Below are 21,230 nucleotides of genomic sequence, written 5' to 3'. Positions count from 1 at the left end.
CATTTAATCCTTTAAATATTTATTAAATATTTAAGCATTTACCTTTAAATATGATTTAAGTTATATATAATGATGATGATGATGATGATTTTGTAGCTGCCCTTTGTCAAATTTAGGAAGTTCTCTTCAATTCTTGGCTTCCCTGGTGGCTCAGATGGCAAAGAATCCACCTGCAATGCAGGAGACCCAATTTCGATCCCTGGGTTGGGAAAATCCCCTGGAAAATGAAATAACAACCCACTCCAGTATCCTTGCCTGGTTAGTCCCATGGTCAGAGGAGTCTGGCAGGCTACAGTCCATGAGGTCGCAAAGAGTTGGAGATGACTGAGCAACTAACACACACAATTCAATTCTTAGTTTTCTGAGAAAATGTTTATTTTATTTTAATTTCTACAGGAAACTTTTGTTAATTATAGAATTCTGCACTGAAATTTCTTTTCTTTTAGCTCTTTAAAATGTTGTTTTACTTCTTTCTGGCCTTCATGTATTCTCATGAATAATCTGTAGTCCTTTGAATAGATGTTCCTTATAAGTAGTGCATCATTTTTCTCTGGCTAATTTCAGAATTTTTATTTGTCTTTAAAGTTTAGTGATTTAGGCATGTTTGGGGAATTTATTTTATTTGGGGCTTCCAAGCTAAACAAATCAGTATCTCATGCATTTTGCTAAATATTTGATTTCCAGCCATTATTTTCTCAGTTGTGTGTGTGTGTGTGGGTACATGTGTGTGTATCATACTGTTTCTCTTCTTTTGGGGCTTTGGTGAGATAAAACTTTTTTATTGTCTGGAAGGCCACTGAGACTCTGTCTATTTTTTCCAAACATTTTTTTTTTCTCTCTGTTTCTCAGATTGGATTGTCTGTATCTCTATCTATATGCTATTTCTAGCTAAATTCAAATTCATTCTTTCCTCTGTCATCATCACCCTGGTATTGAACTCACCCTGTTATGTGAATTTTATTTTTATTTCAGTTACTGTATTTCCCATTTAAAAAATTTCCAGTTGGGTTTTCTTTGATTTTCATAATGGCAAGAAAGGAGATAAAAAAAAAGAAATATAGGAAATATGAAGCAAATACAAAGTACAAGATAAAATGTTAGAAGTAAATCCCAATTTATTAGCATCAACAAATAATATATTAGATGAAATTATCTAGTTAAAAGATAAAGATTATCAAATTGGAATAAACTTCAAGTTGTATTCACTTACAAGAAGTGTACCTGAAACATAGGAACACTACAAAACAAAAAGTAAGAGAATAATAAGAGAAATAATAGTTATGGTGCCTTATTCATTTTCTGTGGGGGGAATTTAACCATCATATTATGAGAACACTCAAGTGGCCTATGACAAAGCCCCTCATGTGAAGAAGTGAAACATGGAAACATACATTACCGTTTGTAAAATAGATAGCCAATGGGAATTTTCTGTATAACTCAGGGAACTCAAGCTGGGGCTCAATGACAACCTAGAGGGGATGGGATGAGAAGGATGCTCAAGTGGGAGGGGACATGGGTAGACCTATGACTGATTCATGTTGATGTTTGGTAGAAACCAACACAATACTGTAAAGCAATTATACTTCAATTAAAAATAAGTAAATAAAAAATAGAACACAATAGCCATAAAAACACACACACACACACAAAACCTTACCTCTCCTTTCATTGTCCTTCATATCCCACACTGCTTCTGAGCTCTTCTATTCTCCTTCTTGAACACAGTGACTTTCTTTTCTTTTTTTAAGTTTACTAATGTCAACTACAAACTAACCAAGAGCATTGCCAGTGACTGAACAACAAGGCACTTGCCATCTGCCTCTACGGAGACTGAGCCCCACGCTGCTCTAGCTGTTGACCTTCAACAACCCCTGAGAGAGTTCAGGCTGGAGTGAGGCACTCTGTGCCCCAGGGAATCTGGTGGGACAGGTCTTTAGATAGTTGGATGTTTTTAGGAACAGATTTTATGATCTCAATCCTTGCATCTCCTCATATCTAGAGAAGCACTAAATCCCTTCATGGTGACATCAGATCCTCATGACTAACAAAAAACCTTTTGTAAATTGAGTGCTTCATGGTATTGAACTCCCCCTTCACCAAAACCTTATGTACTGACTTTCCCCCACTGCCGCTTTGGAGCATCTCTCAGAGCTGAGATGCTGCCTCCGGGCTGCAGTCCTCATTTTGCCCCAAATAAAACTTAACTCACAACTCTCAAGTTGTACAGCTTTTTTTAGTCAACAGTACTTTTCCCATATAATTTTTTAAAGTTGATATGTTATATTTTCATTTTTATTCAGTTCAAGGATTTATGTGTGTGTGTGGCCATGCTGCTTGCAAGATCTCAGTTCCCTGACCAGGATTGAACTCGCACCCTCTGAAGTGGTATAGAGTCCCAATCACTGGGCCACTAGTGAAAGTGTTATCTGCTCACTGGTGTCCAACTCTTTGTAACCCTACGGACTATTGCTCGCCAGGATCCTCTGTCCGTGGGAGTTCTCTAGGCAAGAATACTGGAGTGGGTAGCCATTCCCTTATCCAGAGGATCTTCAACACCCAAGGATCCAACCCAGGTCTTCTGCATTGCAGGCGAATTCTTTACCCTCTGAACCACCAAGAAAGCCCCCAAATGACTTTTTAGCTCACTGATAAAAGTGACTGCTGGGACTGTCATTTCTACCCTTATCACACTCACCACACCCAGACATTCCAGGAACTACAGGAGATGCAGCCCTCCCTGTTCTCAGAAGACCCTGTGTTGTCACAGAAAGAAGTTTGTGGAGCCTCTGAGGAAGTATAATTCTCCCTCTTGGACTACTTTTCTTACAGGAAATTCTTCCATGACTCTGGCAGCTAGTACTAGCATTTCCCACATTTGTCATAAAATATAACTACAGACAAACATTCATGTAAAACAATGTTTCAAATAGTGGGAAACAGGCAGAGCAGAGTGACTGGGATCTGGAGTGATTCAGAGAAGGGCAAGGTCTAGAAGGAAGATAGGAATCTATCCATCACACCCGCAAACACTCCTAAATAGAAGCAGGCCACAAGTATTTAACAAGTGTAGACAAGAGCTGTAAAAAGATTTGGAAGGTAGAGTCCAGGACCAGGATCAGTCTGTTATGTATCCGTATAAATATATCCTATTTAGCTCCAGTTGCCTACAAAAGATACAGTTGTTTTAATTGAAAAGTGAATGTCTAATTTAGGTCTAAAAAGATGCCACTAGACAAAACCAACCCCTTTTCCAGCCTCTTTATCCCTCTTATATCCTTTAACTACTCTTTAATGCATTATTTTTCTTAGCCTATAGAAATGCTCCAGTCTCTTCCATTCTAAGGCAAGTAGCCATTGATTCTTCATCTCTCTCCCTTCTATTAAAACTAAGCTTCTTCAAATATCAGTTTATATTTACTTTTTTATTCACAGTTCATGCCTCTCCCCATCATAGCTTGGCCAAAGTTATCAAGGAAATCTTTACCATTAGGTACTGTGGATACATTTTGTTACTTAGGTTCCTGGGCCCTTCACTGTCATTTGTTTGACTTGTTAATGATGTAGATTTTCTTGGTACCCTACTCCCTAGAAGTCCATGATAATGCAAGCTCTCTCAATCTTTCTGGCTTTGTCATCTCTGTGAACTTTTCCTTCTCTGCCCAGCACTTAAATTGATACTGATGATCCCTGAAGCTCCTCTTTAAAAGTTGCTGCTCATATTTTATACACTTTATTTTCTTGGGTATGTATACATGGCTAACTCTATATATTGGTCCAAAAGATCTCTCTAAAATTTGAATTTGAGCATCTTTCTCTCCTGCTTAATCCTATCATTCATCCATGCTGGCTATAAGAAAAATTTAAACTCCTTATCATGACTTATAAAGTCCTCCCTTCTGTTGAGGTAGCAACCTGTTGTTTCTTTTTTTTTTCAATAAGCATTCAACAAGTGAATGGATGGATGACTCATATTAGGTTGGTGCAAAAGTAATTGAGACTTTGCATTTAACTTTGCCATTTGATATTGGAATACATTCTTAAATGTGGCTTTGTTATATATCATTTTAATGTGCATTTCTTGTCTTTTTCTTTTTTGCTAATGACTTATTACTTGATGTTTATTTTAAATTTATTTTAGACTAGGAAAGTGATGTTAGACAAAAAGCAAATTTGAGCGATTTTCTTGTTCTAATTCAAAATGGACCTGTTTGTAAAGCAGACAACTTTAACACAACTTGAAACACCAACACATTAGGCCCAGGAACTGCTAACAAAAGTACAGTGCAGTGCAGTGCAGTGATGATTCAAGAAGTTTTGTAAAGGAGATGAGCACGTTGAGGATGAGGAGCGCAGTGGCTGGCCATTGGAAGCTGACTGTGACCAACTGAGAGGATCATCGAAGCTGATCCTCTTCACAACCACATGAGAAGTTGCTGAAGAGCTCAATGTCGACTGTTCTATGGTCATTCGTCATTTGAAGCAGATTGGAAAGGTGAAAAGTTCGATAAGTGGGTGTCTCATGAGCTGAAAGAAAGTAAAATAAAAATCGTCATTTTGAAGTATCATCTTCTTTTATTGTATGCAACAACAATGAACCATTTCTCTATTGGATTGTGACATGTGATGAAGCGTGGATTTTATGTGATAACCAGTGATAATCAGCTCAGTGCTTGGACCAAGAAGTTCCAAAGCATTTCCCAAAGACAAACTTGAACTAAAAAAAGGTCATGGTCACTGTTTGGGGGTCTGCTTCTGGTCTGACCCTCTACAGTTTTCTGAGTCCCAGTGAAACCATTGCATCTGAAAAGTACGCTCAGCAAATTGATGAGATGTACTGAAAACTGCAACACCTCCAGCTGGTATTGGTCAACAGAATGGGCCCAGTTCTTCTCCATGCCATGCCTGACAGCATGTCGCACAACCAATGCTTCAAAGGTTGAACAATTGGACTACAAACTTTTACCTTATCTGCCAGATTCACCTGACCTCTTGCCAACAGACTACCACTTCTTCAAGCACCTCAACAACTTTTTGCAGGGAAAAATGCTTCCACAACCAGCAGGAGGCAGAAAATGCTTTCAAAGAGTTTGTTGAATTCTAAAGCAAGGATTTTTATGCTATAGGAATAAACAAATTTACTGCTCACTAGCAAAAATGTGTCGATTGTAAAGGTTCCTATTTTGACTAATAGAGATGTGTTTGAGCCTAGTTACAGTGATTTAAAATTTATGATCCAAAACCACAACTACATTTGTACCACCTAAATAAATAAATAAAACCCAGGGTCTCTAGCCCTGGATTTTCCTTGAGTTTTAAATCTGCAGACCCCAGAATGCTGAAAAGTTCAGTTAGATGCTCTACAAAACTCTCAGACCCACAAGCCCCAAACTGGACTCACCCAGCCCCACCTCTTTTGCTGTATTATCCAAGGTCCCATCAGAAATTTGACAATTGCTCTTCACCTCTGTTCATTCCCTGTATCAACTGAATCTTACTGAATCATCTCCCAAATGCTCTCCAAATGTGTTCCCAACTCTTCAGTGCCATAAGTCACATTCTTGTCTTCTTTCTCCTAAACTATCACAATAGCCCCCAGTTGATCTCCTTAATTCCATTTTTGCCACCCCCCAATCTCATATTCTCTATATTGCCATTAAAAGGATCAATTCAAACCCTTTTTAATTCCCTCTGTTTAAAATCTTTCAGATCTCTCTCTCTAGGATAAAATGCAAGCTTCATTGTGCATCACAAAAGTCATTTACAGTCTCTTCTCCATAGGTCCAAACTCCTTTGTTTTCTCTTATGTCTGCCAATACAGCTTATCTTGAGATTGTTTGAATTTGCTGTGCTATCTCCTAGCTTGAAACATTTGCTCCTGGTGGTCTTTGCTCTGGGCCAGACTTCCACCTCTTCTTCACCCACCAAATCACTACTTATCCTACAACATTTGTATCAGGGATAACTTTCACCAGGAAGCCTTCTCTGCCTCTTCTGGTTTGTCTAGGCGCTAGGAGTTTACTGTGTTCTGGAAAGCAGAAAAGCCTAGTGGTTAATGTCTAAGCTGCCCAGGTGCTGAACCCAGAATCACAACTTACCAGCACTAAGTGGTGATTTCCCAGCTTTGGGCAAATTACTTAAGTCATCTTGCTGTAGCCATGCGTTCTGGGAAACACTCACTCAGAAGGACAATGCATATAGTGGAGTACAGTTTATTACACTGGCGGGCCCAAGGCAGAGTCTCCTCTTAGCCAAGGACCCCAACCAGCATTTGTGAAAATCTTTTATACCCCATGTGTATGTGTCTGAACCCACCACCCCAAATTCCTTGAGACTTACATAAACTAAGGAAGGGTAAATACAATCCCAATAACCCCATCACTCATGTGCCATGTGCTCGGACAGTTAAACAATTAGCCAATAATAAATAAGCACGAGGTTACACTCCGACAGGTACAGAAAAGTTTATGGCCTGTCTGGAAGAAGGGGTGATTAGTGTATGTGTTCTTTTAGGTGAGGAGTAACCTGGATATGATCTTCAAGATTCCCCTGTCTGGAGGGGGTTTTATCCTTCTGTTGTCGTTTCCATAGACACTAAACATAGAGTGCAGAGTCCATTGGAGAGGTGGCCGAGCATGATCAGCATGGACAGGCCTGAGATGGAGTCCAGGCCCTATGAATTCCTTCTTCAATCTCTCTCTGCCTCAGACATGACTCAATAAATGTTAACTAGAGAGGATGAGGTGGTTGGATGGCATCATCAACTCAATGGACACGAGTTTGAGCAAACTCCAGGGAATAGCGAAGGACAGGGAAGCCTGGCGTACAGCAGTCCATGGGGTCGCAAAGAGTCAGATGTGCCTGAAAAATAGCAACAACTGTTATTCACATTAATAGCTCTCCTCTCCCGTGTGGACTCACAAACCCAGCTCCTATCCCAAGGAATCTCTGGCAAGAGTCTAGAAGGACCTCACTGTGCTCTGGATTGGCTAAGATCTTCAAAAGCCAACAGAGAAGAAATGTCCAAGTGAAGAAACAACGTGAATTAGCTTTTTCTTCATTCTTGCAGCTGCCTTCTTGCTAAGTTTTCTGAGGGCTGTGAGGAGGTGGGTGCAGGGACTCATTCTTCCCATTTTTTTCTTTCTTTGCCTTTGGTGTGTTTATCCAGGAGGAATCTCCTGCCCCTCTGCAGGGGGTGGGGGAGGTGGTGACTTCATATGTTTATATGACCTGAAATGTCATTTAACCTATATAACATCATTATTTGGACTTTTTATTAAAAATGACCAGAAGAACAAGTTAAAACGCAAAATCCACTTATGCTAAGACCAAAAACTTTTAAAAACTATCTAGCAGCTATATAAATTTGATTTGTTTCAGCAGCTGAATCTCAGGCTTGCTCTCTCTTTTCTTTTCTGAAGTGTCTTTTATCTTCCATGTTTCAAATCTTCCCCCAAACCCCCAAATAAATTCTTTAGTAGAAAGAACTTTAAGCCTAAGTGTTTATGTACAAGCCGTAAGAAACACAGAGTCATTGGAGACTGCGTGTAGAAACTAAAGTGCTCATTATGTCATTGCATCCTATACTTGCCAGTATAAAATTAGTGTTCAGAGGTTTTTTCCAGTCCTGACTCCAGGTCCTTCTACTTTTTTTTTTCAGGTCCATTTTTAATGACCCAAATTATGGGATTTGGATAACTTCCTTTGGCAGCTGTTTTCAGAATATAGTCAATTTCACCATTAGGCAACATCTCCTGATATTTAAGCTAATTGAATTATTTTGTCAGCTTCATCTCACTTTTCTGAGTCACACTGTATCAATTTAATTCTAGATATTTGAAAACTCCTCAATCATATTGTATGTCCATGCCTAAACTCTCTTGCTTTGAGTTTGATAGTGACAGGTTAAATGGGTTTCCCAGGTGGTGCTAGTGGTAAAGAACCTGTCTGCCAATGCAGGAGACATAAGAGATGTGGGTTTGACCCCTGGGTCAGGAAGATCCCTTGGGTGAGGGCATGGCAACCCACCCCAGTAGTCTTGTTTGGAGAATCCCATGGACAGAGGAGCCTGGTGAGCTACAACCCATAAGGTCGCAAAAAGTCAGACTCGACCGAAATGATTTAGCACACACGCATGTATGCTAAACCATGGCAATTTGAAATGGTTGGAAATACATGATTTTTGGACAACAGGGCCTTCTATTATCAAATCTTTTCTTTATTATGGATTTATATCATGCATTTTATATAAAAGGCACTCCAAAATATAGGAACACGTTTTACTTTTTTTTTTTTTAGATTGAGGTAAAATTCACATGGGCTCGGTGGTAAAGAATCCACCTGAAATGGTTCAATCGTTGTGTTGGGAAGATTCTCCCAATCCACTCCAGTATTCCTCCCTAGAGAATCCCAAGGACAGAGGAGCCTGGTGGGCTACAGTCCATAGGGTCACAAAGAGTTGGACATGACTGAAGCCACTAAGCATGCATGTATACACAAAATTCACATCACAGAATTAACCATTTTAAGGTATACAATTCAGTGGCATTTAGTATATTCAGAATGTTGCATAACCATCACCTCTATCTAGTTCCAAAATATTTTCATCGCTCTAAAAAAAAAAAATCCCATAACCATTAACCATTCACTCCCTGTTCCTTCCCCCTACCCCCCCTCCTTATGGCAACCTATAATCTGCCTTTTTCCTATATGAATATACCTTTTCTGGATATTTAATATTGTGGATGAGATGATTGGATGACATTAACGACTCAATGGACATGAGTTTGAGAAAACTCCAGGAGATAGTGAAGGAAAAGGAAGTCTAGCATACTGCAGTCTATGGGGTTGTAAAGAGGAGGACATGAATTAGCAACTGAACAACAACATTAATTTTCACCTCAGACAATAGTAATACCTTATTTTTGATTGGTGTTCTGAAGATTTTATGGATTTTCATATGGACCACTTTATTCTTTTTGAATATTTGAGAAATTGGTGTAACAGATAAATCCATGTTCTCTATTAGAAAAATGAATGGAGATGCTGTTACTTTGCTTGTTAAAAAATCTGATTTCTCCAAAAATAAATTTATGTTTCTAGAGAAACAGAGGTCCAACCATTTTAGTTGATTAATCAGGTTAATCTGTCCATTTCTCTGCACTCCCCTATAATTAGCATATGTCTGAGACTTTTAGCTCTCTGATGAGGCAAGCTTGTTTATAGATGGTGCCTGTGCGCGTGAGGCATAAACGTGCTGATCCCTGGGTACAGAGTAGGTTTGCTGATTCTGATTCTTCACTCTACCACCGAATGCTGAAACTGTTAGTCCTTAGTCTTCCAGTGAGGGAGAAATGCATTTTAAGGCCAAATGAATCTTTGAGTAAAATTTCTTTTATTTCTATTTATTTTCTTGAAAGAGTAATAGGTAGATACTCTACTTGTTATTCTGTGGTTTCCTTTTGCTATATCAGTGATGGAATCCCTGATATTTAGCTAAATATACAGCTATCCTGAATAAAGAGTGTATTGATAGCATCCCTTCTAGCTACTAAGCACTAACCCATCTGGCTAGTGAGGTATCTATGGAAAAGTCATATTCAGCTTATGAGAAGGGTCCTTACAGGGGAGACCATGCACCTTACTTGCTTTTCTTTGCTTTTCTGCACGGAAGGCAGGCAATGTGCCTGGAGCTCCAGCAGCTGTTTTGAACCAGCAGGTAGCTTTTAAAATGGGAAGTTGTCTTACCAGTTAAAAGGATTGGAAGCCTGAAGTCTTAGTCATTGGACCACCAGGGAAGTCCCCACTTCTAAGAATTAAATTGACGTGATACTGTATATCACAGAGAACTATGTACAGTATCCTAAATAAACCATAATGGAAAAGAATATTTTAAAAAAGAATATATATATATATTTATATATAACTGGATCATTTTGCTGTATGGCAGAAATTAACACAACATTCTAAATCAACTACATTTCTATTTAAAAATTTGGCATGAGACAGATTAATAGGAGAAAATCAAACAAAAATTTAATAATATGTATGCATGAGAGAGGGACCCAGGAAAACTGAGTAACTTATTTAAATAGCCAAAGTCCTCACCTTGAATACCATCTTCAGCTAAAGACAGAAAAGGATGTTGGGGGTAGTTGTTGGGGGTTGTCATGGGTGGGGTTAGAGGGAGCTTCAAAGGGGAAAAAGGCAGTTGGCATAGAGACAGAAAAGGTAGTGCTAAGTACATAAATGTTTGCTGGCCATGTAGAGACAATGGGACACCAGGGGAATTTTAACAGATTTGCCAGGCTCCTCCCTGTCTACCACAATTAGTTCTTACTATGGTTATCTACAATGAGAGTTCCCTTCCCAGAAAAGGTCCTCTATCTATATTCTTTGGCAGCTAAGGGGGAGTATAAAGAAAAACTTCCTGAATCTTTTGTTTCTTAAAAATAATCAGCCTAACTTAATCTTCATGCCTAAGAGATTCATGTGGGGCAAAATTTCGTTCCCATAAACACCAGTGCACCAGATTCTGGCCATCCTACTAATAGTAGGTGTCCAGTGGGTAAAGCTGTTATTTTTTTAAGACAAATATTTCAGAGCACAAAGCATATATGGAGAAAATATTAAAAGCTAAAAGGTTGTGAACCATTTATCTGTAATTCTTCAAGACTTTTAGCCACTTATATGATTGTTGAAAGCCACTGTAACAATAATATCAAGTAGAGGTTGGCGTCTTCCTGATGCTTCCAAAGCAAACGGGAGACAAATCAGCTGCAGATTCTTACCTTTCTCTTACTTGCTCTTGGTGTAATCATAAAAGTATGGATGGAACATAATTGAGCCAAGCCACCTCCTGCAAAGTTCACGAAAACTATCTTCATTTTTAATACAAGTTTCACAATCTAGGATCTTACTCTAGAGATAGTTCCATATTTTATTATTCTATAATTCGGATAACTCCCTCATGTTAATTTGTAATAAGGATGGGTGAGACACACACATATTGATTATGTATCTAGTTTCATGAGTATTCACAACTTCTTCCCTTTGCTCTAAATGGTGGAAATTCTGTCTTTCCCTACTTGATGGCCTCTTAAAGTTAGGAATTTACACCTAAATAGACACGGAAAAGACAGAGGACTACAGTGCAAAGAAAACAAACCCCGTGGGAAAAGTGGAAAGGATGCATGAAATAAGAGAAATTACACTGGCTGAATTATAGGCAGAGTTCTAGGGGGGATTCAGAGAGAGGGGAGAAATTATTGGAAGACATTGCTGCATTGTGGGTAGCAATGCTTGTGAGTAAATAGACAAAACTGATTGTAAAGAGGTCTGTAGTGTAATGTGAACATAACTTCCAGGGAAAATTCACTTTTTCAGTGACTTGTGGATGCTAGGCTAATGTTTCTTGAATGCAACACTGAGTTTGGACTGGACCATTTAATTTATATTAAATTTGCATATGCATTTTATATCTGTCTCAAGGACTTAATGGTCTTATTTTGGGATTAGAGTTTTATTTTGCTGATTAGAATGAAGTCTTCATCCTCCTGCTCAGTCTTCAAAAGCCACACTGCTGAGTTAACTTGACATGAATCTGAGTCCCAGTGAGGTTGGTTGAAATCATTTGGTTGTGACTAGAAGCAAATGTAAGATTTTTGTCAAAAGGAATAAAAAGGAATAAGACTAAGGTAATAATGAAGGTTACCTTAGTCTTATTCCTTTTTACCCTGATGCTGGGAGGGATTGGGGGCAGGAGGAGAAGGGGACGACAGAGGATGAGATGGCTGGATGGCATCACTGACTCGATGGGCATGAGTTTGAGTAAACTTTAGGAGCTGGTGATAGACAGGGAAGCCTTGTGTGCTGTGATTCATGGGGTCGCAAAGAGTTGGACACGACTGGGCAACTGAACTGAACTGAACTGAACTGAATAATGAAGGTTCTGTCTAACAAAGAGCAGGATATAAAGTCAATTTTCATGAAAAAAATACACAAATTTTTTCCAGTTCCCTTTTTTCTTTCTTTTCCCCAAAAAAATTCATTTTGGAGATAAGCATTGAAAGGGGTAGTTAATTTTAAATGTTAATATGTAATATGTAACGAAATTCCCCAGATCTTTAACCATTTAATATTTTCTTTACTCTTTTAAATAAAACGTTTTTTAGAGAAAGTTTCATTTACTAGAAGCTGAAAGTGTTGCAGCCTACAGGCAGAAACTGGACTTCAAATGATAAAGAATTCTTATTGTTTAATAAAGCATCTTCTTCTTTCCTTCCTTCCTTCCTTTTTCTTCCCCCTTGTTTCAAGGTTTTTTTTTTTTTTTTTTTTTTTTAATAAAAGGTAACTAAATTATCCTATTCAAAATTAAATTTTAAGGAGAAAATAGATGCTGGTTTGAATCTTTGGGCAATCATTTTGATGATTCCATTGACAGAGAATATCTACTGGAGATATGCACTTTTAATACTGTGGAATGTTCTAGAGTGCCCATTCTCATGGAGGGGATTGTACAGCTGTCCCTTCCCCCACCACGGGACATTTAACCTTGTCTGTCTGGAGCCTGTCTTGGTTGTTATGACTAGTGGCTACCAGCATGTAGCGGTTAGGGGCCAGGGATATTGCTAAATATTCCTTCAGTGTAGAAGTCCCCTACACCAAAGAGTTATTCAGCCCAAATGGCAATAATACTGAGGTTGAGAAAATTCTATTTCAGACATTTCTTGAATTATTCCCGGATTTTCATTTTAGGCATAGAGGTTACAAAGTGAATTGGGACGTTTAAATAATCATCCTAGTTATCATTTGCCATGTTGCAGGTATTGTTCTAAAGACTTGTAATTCCTATAATAAATCTATAAAGCAGACACAGTTTGCTCCTTTGTACAATTAAAAAACAGAGGAACCAGGAAGATAAGTAATTGGCCCAGGAGTGCCTAAGTGTTTAGAATTAGAGCTTAGGAAGAAGTGTAAATCTAGAAAGTCCCCACTTTTATCTGTTATGCTATGTTATCATTTTTTTGGAAAACAAGACTAAAGGTCTTAGCTAAAAGAAAGTAGCAGGGACAGAAATGGAGGTCTGAAAAATGATGTTTGTCTGAATTGCCACCTCTTATCCTGAAATTCATTGCCTTAGAAAGACAAAATTATCTTTTTAATCATTGCCTTTGTGGAAATATTTGAGATTATATAGCCTGATGTTTATCTTAAACAAATGATTTTTCTGATTTCTGTTAATTTAGTGCTATACAATAGTTCTACTTGTTCAAGGAAGGATGTTTTAGACTACAGGAAAAAACTGATGCAATCTTTTTCAAACTCTGAAATTTTCAACTTGAAAAATGGAAACGATTATGAATGATGAGTTCTTTTCTATTGTTACTATATATTAGTTTTGATTGCTACACTAAACCCTCAATGTGTTTTCATATTGCTCTTATTAATTTTAAGACCCATGGGGGAAAATAAAAAATCCTCAAGTTGGAGGAACAAAACCTTGCTTCCTCCATCTCTGTCTAAGAGGCCAACAGGATTATGGTTCAGAGTTTGTTTGGGCAGCTTAGACTGTAGTATAAGTTCCATAGAAAGAAAGGAAAGTCCGTTGTTTTTGGCTCAGTGTCTGAGAATGTGGATCCTCCAGAGCTCAACATAAGAAAAACATCCTTCATTCAGGGTTGAAGTAGAATGATATAGGATTCTGCTTTCAGAAAGGACTGCTTTGACTATTCTGATGTTCCTGATTTGAACCTGTTTTTTTCGTAAGTGGTTATTCTTCGGAAAAAAAAAAAAAAAAAAAGACATCCATGAGATGGAGAGGCTGGAAGGGTGGATGAGTGGTGGGGAAATAGGATGGCATGTGAATGCTACAAAAACAAATCTGGTCATAATTATTTCCCAGGAATTCTAGAAAGCAGCTCAACTTATCATCAGCATGGAACTCTGGACAAAAACATTTGATAACAGATTCTCATCTGTTTCCTTAAAAGAAAAAAAGTCAATTCACATTTCCCTGGGTCCTTTTGATTCATTTCTGTTGAAAAAGTCTCAGAATGTGATGTAAAACAAAGACTATTTTCCTGAAACAGCACTTTGAAACTTGAACAAATAAAAAATACAACTGATTACCTTTCCCTCAGTCACTTGAAAGCTAAAATAAAATAAAGGAAAGCAAAACCCAACTCAGACCTCAAAATCATTCATGAGCCCTTCCACCCCTAACTGTCATGTTCAATCCTTAGCCTAAAAGGTGAAAAACACGGTTCAAAGTCCATCCAATTTCTAAATTACACTAATCTCCAGCACGGATATAAAAATGAATAAAAGTCAACAATCAGGAAACTATCTGCAGTTGTTTGACGTCTATGTACTCAAATTAATTGCTTCATAGCAAGGTCAGATCATCCACTTGCTACATACTGCCCATTTCCTATTCTGTCTGCAGCATCTACAAGTTCTCTTAGAAATGGCCATCGTCTTTCAGAGATAGAAGAGCAGATTATCAATAGGTTAACTTCAGGAAGGGTTAGAGGTGATCTCACTTAGCCCAGTTCTTCTCTCTCCCTCTTCTTTTATTAAACTTAACTTTTAACATGCTTATGCTTCTAGGCATATTTAACAATTGCAGAGAATTCAGCAAATCCTTTTTCAAGAGTGCTAAACTCCACTAATACGGAGCTTGTGGAGTGTAAATAAAGAACTTGAAAGATAAGAGAGAAAAAAAGACCTCACATACCTTGTGTTCATTACTTTAAGAAGCCATTGAGTTCTATGAACTGCATCATTCTTACTGTCATCTCTTCAGTATGTTTTACAGAATTTAGTGTTGGTAAGTTTCTCTAATCATATAAAAGGAAATTTGAACTGTATTTATGTTTTACTCATTAATATCTTTCAACATTTATATAGTCCTAGTTCAAAGAAAATATCGTTAATTCACCCCAGGAATGAACTTTTTCTTATGCTTAAGATCTTAAAGATGGGTAAGATATTGAAGCACCTATAGTGGTTAGAACAATATTGTCATTGGGCTGAGAAAGAATAATGGAGGAAGGCAAAGGAGAGTCTACTCATTTTAAGAATTCAGGGCTTTTAAACCCTTTAAAACCACATTGCTTAAGATTTGCAAATAGATTTCACTTTGTGTTCAACAGGTTTTGACCTTTCAGCCCGGATTGGATCTGGAAGCCCTTCCCAGTGACTGCCACTCCTGGAACAGGTTTGACTGGATTCTGAATACTCATCTCTTTTCCCTTTCTGAAAGGTCACAGATCTGGCTCAGAACTGGCTCTATCTACTTAAGTCTAACACTGTCAGGGTTACTTGGAGAAGGCCAGTGGGTTTCACTCAAAACTGGGCCCTGTATTTTATCCACAAGTGACCAAATGACCTTCAAAAATAGAAGACAAAGGAAAGACGCAAGGAGCTAAAGCACCTCATAGGGGCAGTGACTTAATGTTACTTACTATGTCCTCAGTAGCAAGGACAGTACTTAGCACACAGTAAATGTGCCATAAATATTTGCTAAATAAAGTTAATCTTCACAATAATGCTGAGAGGAATGAGTTACCTCGAGCTTTCAGAAGCTCAGAAAGTTTAGTGGAAGAATTGGGATTTTAACATAGGGGTAGATCTTTCTATTATCAGTTCAGTTGAATTCAGTCACTCAGTCTTGTCTGACTCTTTGCGACCCTGTGGACGGCAGCACACCAGGCTTCCCTGTCCATCATCAATTCCTAGAGCTTCTCAAACTCATGTCAATCAAGTTGGTGATGCCATCCAACCATCTCATTCTCTGTCGTCCCCTTCTCCTCCTGCCCTCAGTCTTTCCCAGCATCAGAGTCTTATTCAAATGAGTCAGTTCTTCGCATCAGGTGGCCAAAGTATTGGAGCTTCAGCTTTAGCATCAGTCTTTCCAATCAATATTCAGGGCTAATTTCCTTTGGGATTGACTGGTTGGATCTCCTTGCAGTCCAAGGGACTCTCAAGAGTCTTCTCCAACACCATAGTTCAAAAGCATCAGTTCTTTGGGGCTCAGCTTTCTTTATAGTCCAACTCTTACATCCATACATGACTACTGGAAAAACCATAGCTTTGACTAGATGGACATTTGTTGGCAAGGTAATGTCTTTGCTTTTCAATATGCTGTCTAGATTGGCCATAGCTTTTCTCCCAAGAAGCAAGCATCTTTTAATTTCATGTCTGCAGTCACCATCTGCCGTGATTTTGGAGCCCCCCAAAAGAGTCTGTCACTGTTTCTTTTGTTTCCCCATCTATTTGCCATGAAGTGATGGGACTGGATGCCATGATCTTAGTTTTCTGAATGTTGAGTTTTAAGCCAACTTTTTTACTTTCCTTTTTCACTTTCATCAGGAGGCTCTTTAGTTGTTCTTTCTATTATACTACGTCATTTATTAGAAAGTTCTCTCCTCCATCCCCCAAATTCAAGTCATTTCAAGAGACCTCTTGAATATAGATGTCTTTTTGCCACATCTTAAACTTTCATCAAAAATGAAAGGACAGTCAATCATAAAGTGACCAACCAAGTAATCTGAATTTTAATGGGTACTGTAGAAAGTACCCAGTTTAGCTCTCCAGCCAATGAAGAAGCAAATGTACTACTCACAATGCCTGGCACAAGTGCTTAATAAGCATTAACTCCTAACCATGGAAGAAACTCATTCTAGGCTGGCATCCTAGCCTTGGGCCAGAACACTTTCATTAACTATGTTACGGTTTTATGAAATGTTCTATTCTCAAAATGAACTGTTCCGACTTAATGTAAACACCATGAAACAAATGACTGTTTTGTTGAACACTGCATTCCTAGTGCCAGAATAGGGCCTTACACATTGCAGGTGCTAAAAAAAAAAATTTATGTTTTAAATACATGGCTAAATGCATGAATAATTGTTGGAATAGTTCTAGGAACAGCACATTTTTGCTAATGAAATGGGTTAGGAATTCAGAGGAAGAGCTGGTACCTCAGCCCAGCAGGTGGCCCTGGTGGAATCATTTGAAGACATGTGACACTGTGGTAGATGAATGGTTCACAAGCTGTGGTCAGGACCTCCGCCCCATCACAGTCTCATCCAATGACAAATGTAGGATGAGCTTACATTTGGAAGAAATTTACAGACAGCATGAGGAAAGGTTGGGAAACTCACCAACCACAAGATGGGCTGTGGCCTCCCTCCCTCTCTTCCTCTATCTCTCATTCCCACTCCACAGAAATTCCAGATTTTTAGCCAATCATCTATCGAAATCATCCAGCATGAAATGATACATAATCAGGTCATCAAGGAATCCAGAAGACAAAAATGGAGGAAAAAAAATTATATTTCAGTTGGTAGTATGCCCAGGTGGAGTTTGGTACTTTTGGCAGCTGATTCTTGAATGAGGAAAGAAAACGGGGGAGATCTAAAAAAATTAATACCTTTGGTTTTTTAAAAGAGATCAAATAGCTTTGCGTTATCTCCTATAACCTTTATAAATCCTTTACTGAAGGCAACTTTGCTACGGAATCTCTGAAAAACACTGTATCACATAACACTACTACCGGGTTTCATAATTAAAGATAAAGGCATCTTTCTAGGATTAAGTACACTCCAAGCTCACCCCTACGTGGTCCTTCTTGTATTTGTTCACAAAAGCCTGGTTGTTTGTTGATCAAAGTTCCATTCACACTGCTGAAAGGGTATTCTGTTCTTCTCAAAGTGATTATTAAGCCACTTTAACAACACTTTAACTTGTGGATTTGCCTCATTCTATTTGAGTCCAAGTTTCACAATAATATAATGAAGCAAGGCCTGTCGTACGATGTCATCTTAATTTATCAGGAAACCACAGCCTTGCTCATCTTTTCCAAGTGTCTTTTTTTTTTTTTTTCTCCCCCTACCTCCGTGTCTAATGCTGTCTGGCTTTTTTCTGGCCTGAGTTCCAGGATTGAGGACTCACTACAATTACCCTACAAGGCTCCCTTATCGCTTTGCAAACTGGCCCACCCCTATTCCTGATGTCAAGTTTCAAACTCTTCTCTGTGCTTTGAGTAATCAAGGCTTTAATCATAAAAACCAATTTGAATCCCCAAAGAACGCTGAACTATTCATATCATATTTCCATCTGCTTCAGTGGGTACTTTGTGTGAATTATAATTTGGGAAACATAAGAAAAAATTAAAAAGAAATATGTAGGAATCATGAACAGTGTTTCAGAGAGTAAACCAAGAATATGGAACATATTTAACCAATATGGTATTTTCTTTATAGGTTTTCTTTATGATTTGCTCCTGATGGAATGACTGAACGTTTACTTAGGCTTGAGATATGATCTTCACTTTGTTTGAGAACTTGATGGTTTTACTTCAGAAATATTTGACAAATTTTAAAAGGTACTTAAGAATGTTAAAAATGTATTTTAAAAGACATCACTAGTCATTTCTTTTAGAAACAGCAGTTTCCAAAATTTTTCTGGTTTATTGATGGTCTACAAAATGCTAAGGGCCTTGATTATCATTCATGACATTGTATAACTATTTTTATTTATATCTTCAAGTAATATCAGAGAAGGCAATGGCACCCCACTCCAGTACTCTTGCCTGGAAAATCTCATGGACAGAGGAGCCTGGTGGGCTGCAGTCCTTGCGGTCGCTAAGAGTCAGACATGACTGAGCAACTTTGCTTTCACTTTTCACTTTCATGCATTGGAGAAGGAAATGGCAACCCACTCCCGTGTTCTTGCCTGGAGAATCCCAGGGAGGGGAAGCCTGGTGGGTTGCCGTCTATGGGGTCGCATAGAGTTGGACACGACTGAAGTGACTTAGCAGCAGCAGCAGCCAAGTAATATAATTCCAGATATTTAATGTTTCTGACGTACTTTATAAGAGCTTCCTAGGTGGCAGAGTGGTAAAGAATCAGCCTGCCAATGCAAGAAGTGCAAGAGACACAAGAGATGCAGATTCTATCCCTGGGTCAAGAAGATCCCCTGGAGTAGGAGATGACAACCCACTCCGGTATTCTTGCGTGGAAAATTCCATGGACAAAGGAGCCTGGAAGGCTACAGTCCATGGAGTCAGACATGACTGAGCACAGAACACACACACACTTTATAAAAGTGAATTCAGAATTTTCCATATAATGGTTATATAATTGTTAGCTAACTTCTATTAATGATAAAGAATCCAATAGCCCATACTGATGACTGAGGACAGAAATAGTATCTACCTTAATAATATTTTGAAGAACAATTGTTAGGCATATAATGCAACAGAAAGAGAACCAGACTGAGTTGATGAAGACTGCACTCTTCCATATGATTCCGAGAAAGTCACCTGACCTTATTAGGCTTTGATAAGTTTGGAGAGGTTAGAGTTAAAACTAAGGTCATTCATATCCTTTCACTTTTTGCCATACCTGCTTAAAGTGGGTTTGTTTAATTTTTTTTTTTTAAACCGATGTTGGGAAATGTCAAGCCAAACTTTATTTATTTTTTTAAGCTAAACAATCTTCTTATTTCCTTACATCTTTGGTTTTCCTCTTTTAAAAGTCCCTTTCTATGGAGCTGTCTGATATCTAATGAAGCAGCAATTCTTTTCCCTAACTTTGACCTGAAAAGGTAAACAAGCAACCTACTCTTGCATAATCAAAAGCCATTTTTTTCATAGCATTTCGCTCGTACTCAAAGAAAATAGATGTTAACTGCCAGAATGAAAACAAGTTAACGACCAAAGAAAAATCTTTGTCTTTTTGTCTGTTCAGAAAAACAACATATTCTTTATTTTATTTTTTTTTTTCCATTTATTTTTATTAGTTGGAGGCTAATTACTTTACATCATTACAGTAGTTTTTGTCATACATTGAAACGAATTAGCCATGGATTTACATGTATTCCCCATCCCAGTCCCCCCTCCCACCTCCCTCTCCACCCGATCCCTCTGGGTCTTCCCAGTGCACCAGGCCCGAGCACTTGTCTCATGTATCCAACCTGGGCTGGTGATCTGTTTCACCCCAGATAATATACATGTTTCAATGCTAGAAAAACAACATATTCTTTAGCTGCTTGACTCCTACAGACCCAGTTTAGTTCTAGTCCTGTCTTCATGTTGCATTTAAGCTTACTTAATTTATAAGTGCAGTTCCTCATCTCTACTTTTTTGCTGATATTACTCGTGGCTCACAGTTCTTCAACTTTCTTTCCTATGATGTCTCAAATTCTCATGATTTTCAAACATTTGAATCTGAATGTTGCTTTGTTTCTGTGAAGTCATCATTGAAAGTCATCAGATATATTTTACAAAGAAATCTGGAAGTTGGCAAAGGAAATTATGAGAATGCTGAAAAGCCAGAGAGATATCCTACAGGAAACCAAAATTTTAAAAGGAGGGGATAAGAAAATTTCAGACATTCCATAAGTTTTGCGTGACACCCAAGAGTTCTAATTTTTTTTCATTTTGGCTAACCCATCTGTTTTTTGATTTATTAATTTTTGCTGGCAACACTTTTGACATGCTATCTCTCATATAAACTTACAGCTTTAGCCCTTTCTGGAAATAGAAGCTTTCTTTAATTTCCCTTAAAACATGAGTCACTGGATGCACGTAAAACAGGATAGGGCAGGGGGAGGAAGGAGATGGAAATGACCCTAGCATGCTGCAGTCCATGGGGTCACAAAGAGTCGGACACGACTGAGCGACTGAACTGAACTGAACTGAATAAGGTATTGCAGCATCTTCATGAAGGTGACCATGCTGATGGGTACATGGAAGTGCTGATAACTTATTTCACCAGCAACCAAGTTCTATTACTTGGGACTCTAATGTAAATAAATGAAGCTGTGTGTTTTTCTAGTGGTGGATTTGTCCTAAATAACATACATTGTCTTGTTTTGGCCTTACTGGGCAAATGGGTACACGTTACAAATGTACAATGTTCGTGGGTGCTAATTCACCTCAGTCATGTCCAACTCTTTGTGACCACATGGACTGTAGCCCACCAGGCTCCTCTGTCCATGGAATTTTCCAGGCAAGAATACTGGAGTGGGTTCTCATTTTCCCCTCCAGGGGACCTTCCCAACCCAGGGATGGAATTCACAGCTCTTATGTCTCCTGCATTGGCGGGTTGGTTCTTTCCCACTAGCGTCAGCTGGGAAGCCCATACAGTGTTCAATTTTTAGTAAAACAATCTCTTTACAATTGAGTTTTAGGGCAATTTTAGAAGTGGTAAAAGAGAAAAAGT

Source organism: Odocoileus virginianus, chromosome 30, assembly GCF_023699985.2.
Source record: "Odocoileus virginianus isolate 20LAN1187 ecotype Illinois chromosome 30, Ovbor_1.2, whole genome shotgun sequence".
NCBI classification, from domain to species: Eukaryota; Metazoa; Chordata; class Mammalia; order Artiodactyla; family Cervidae; genus Odocoileus; species Odocoileus virginianus.
The sequence above is the reverse complement of the archived record's forward strand: the minus strand, read 5'-3'. Positions refer to the sequence as shown.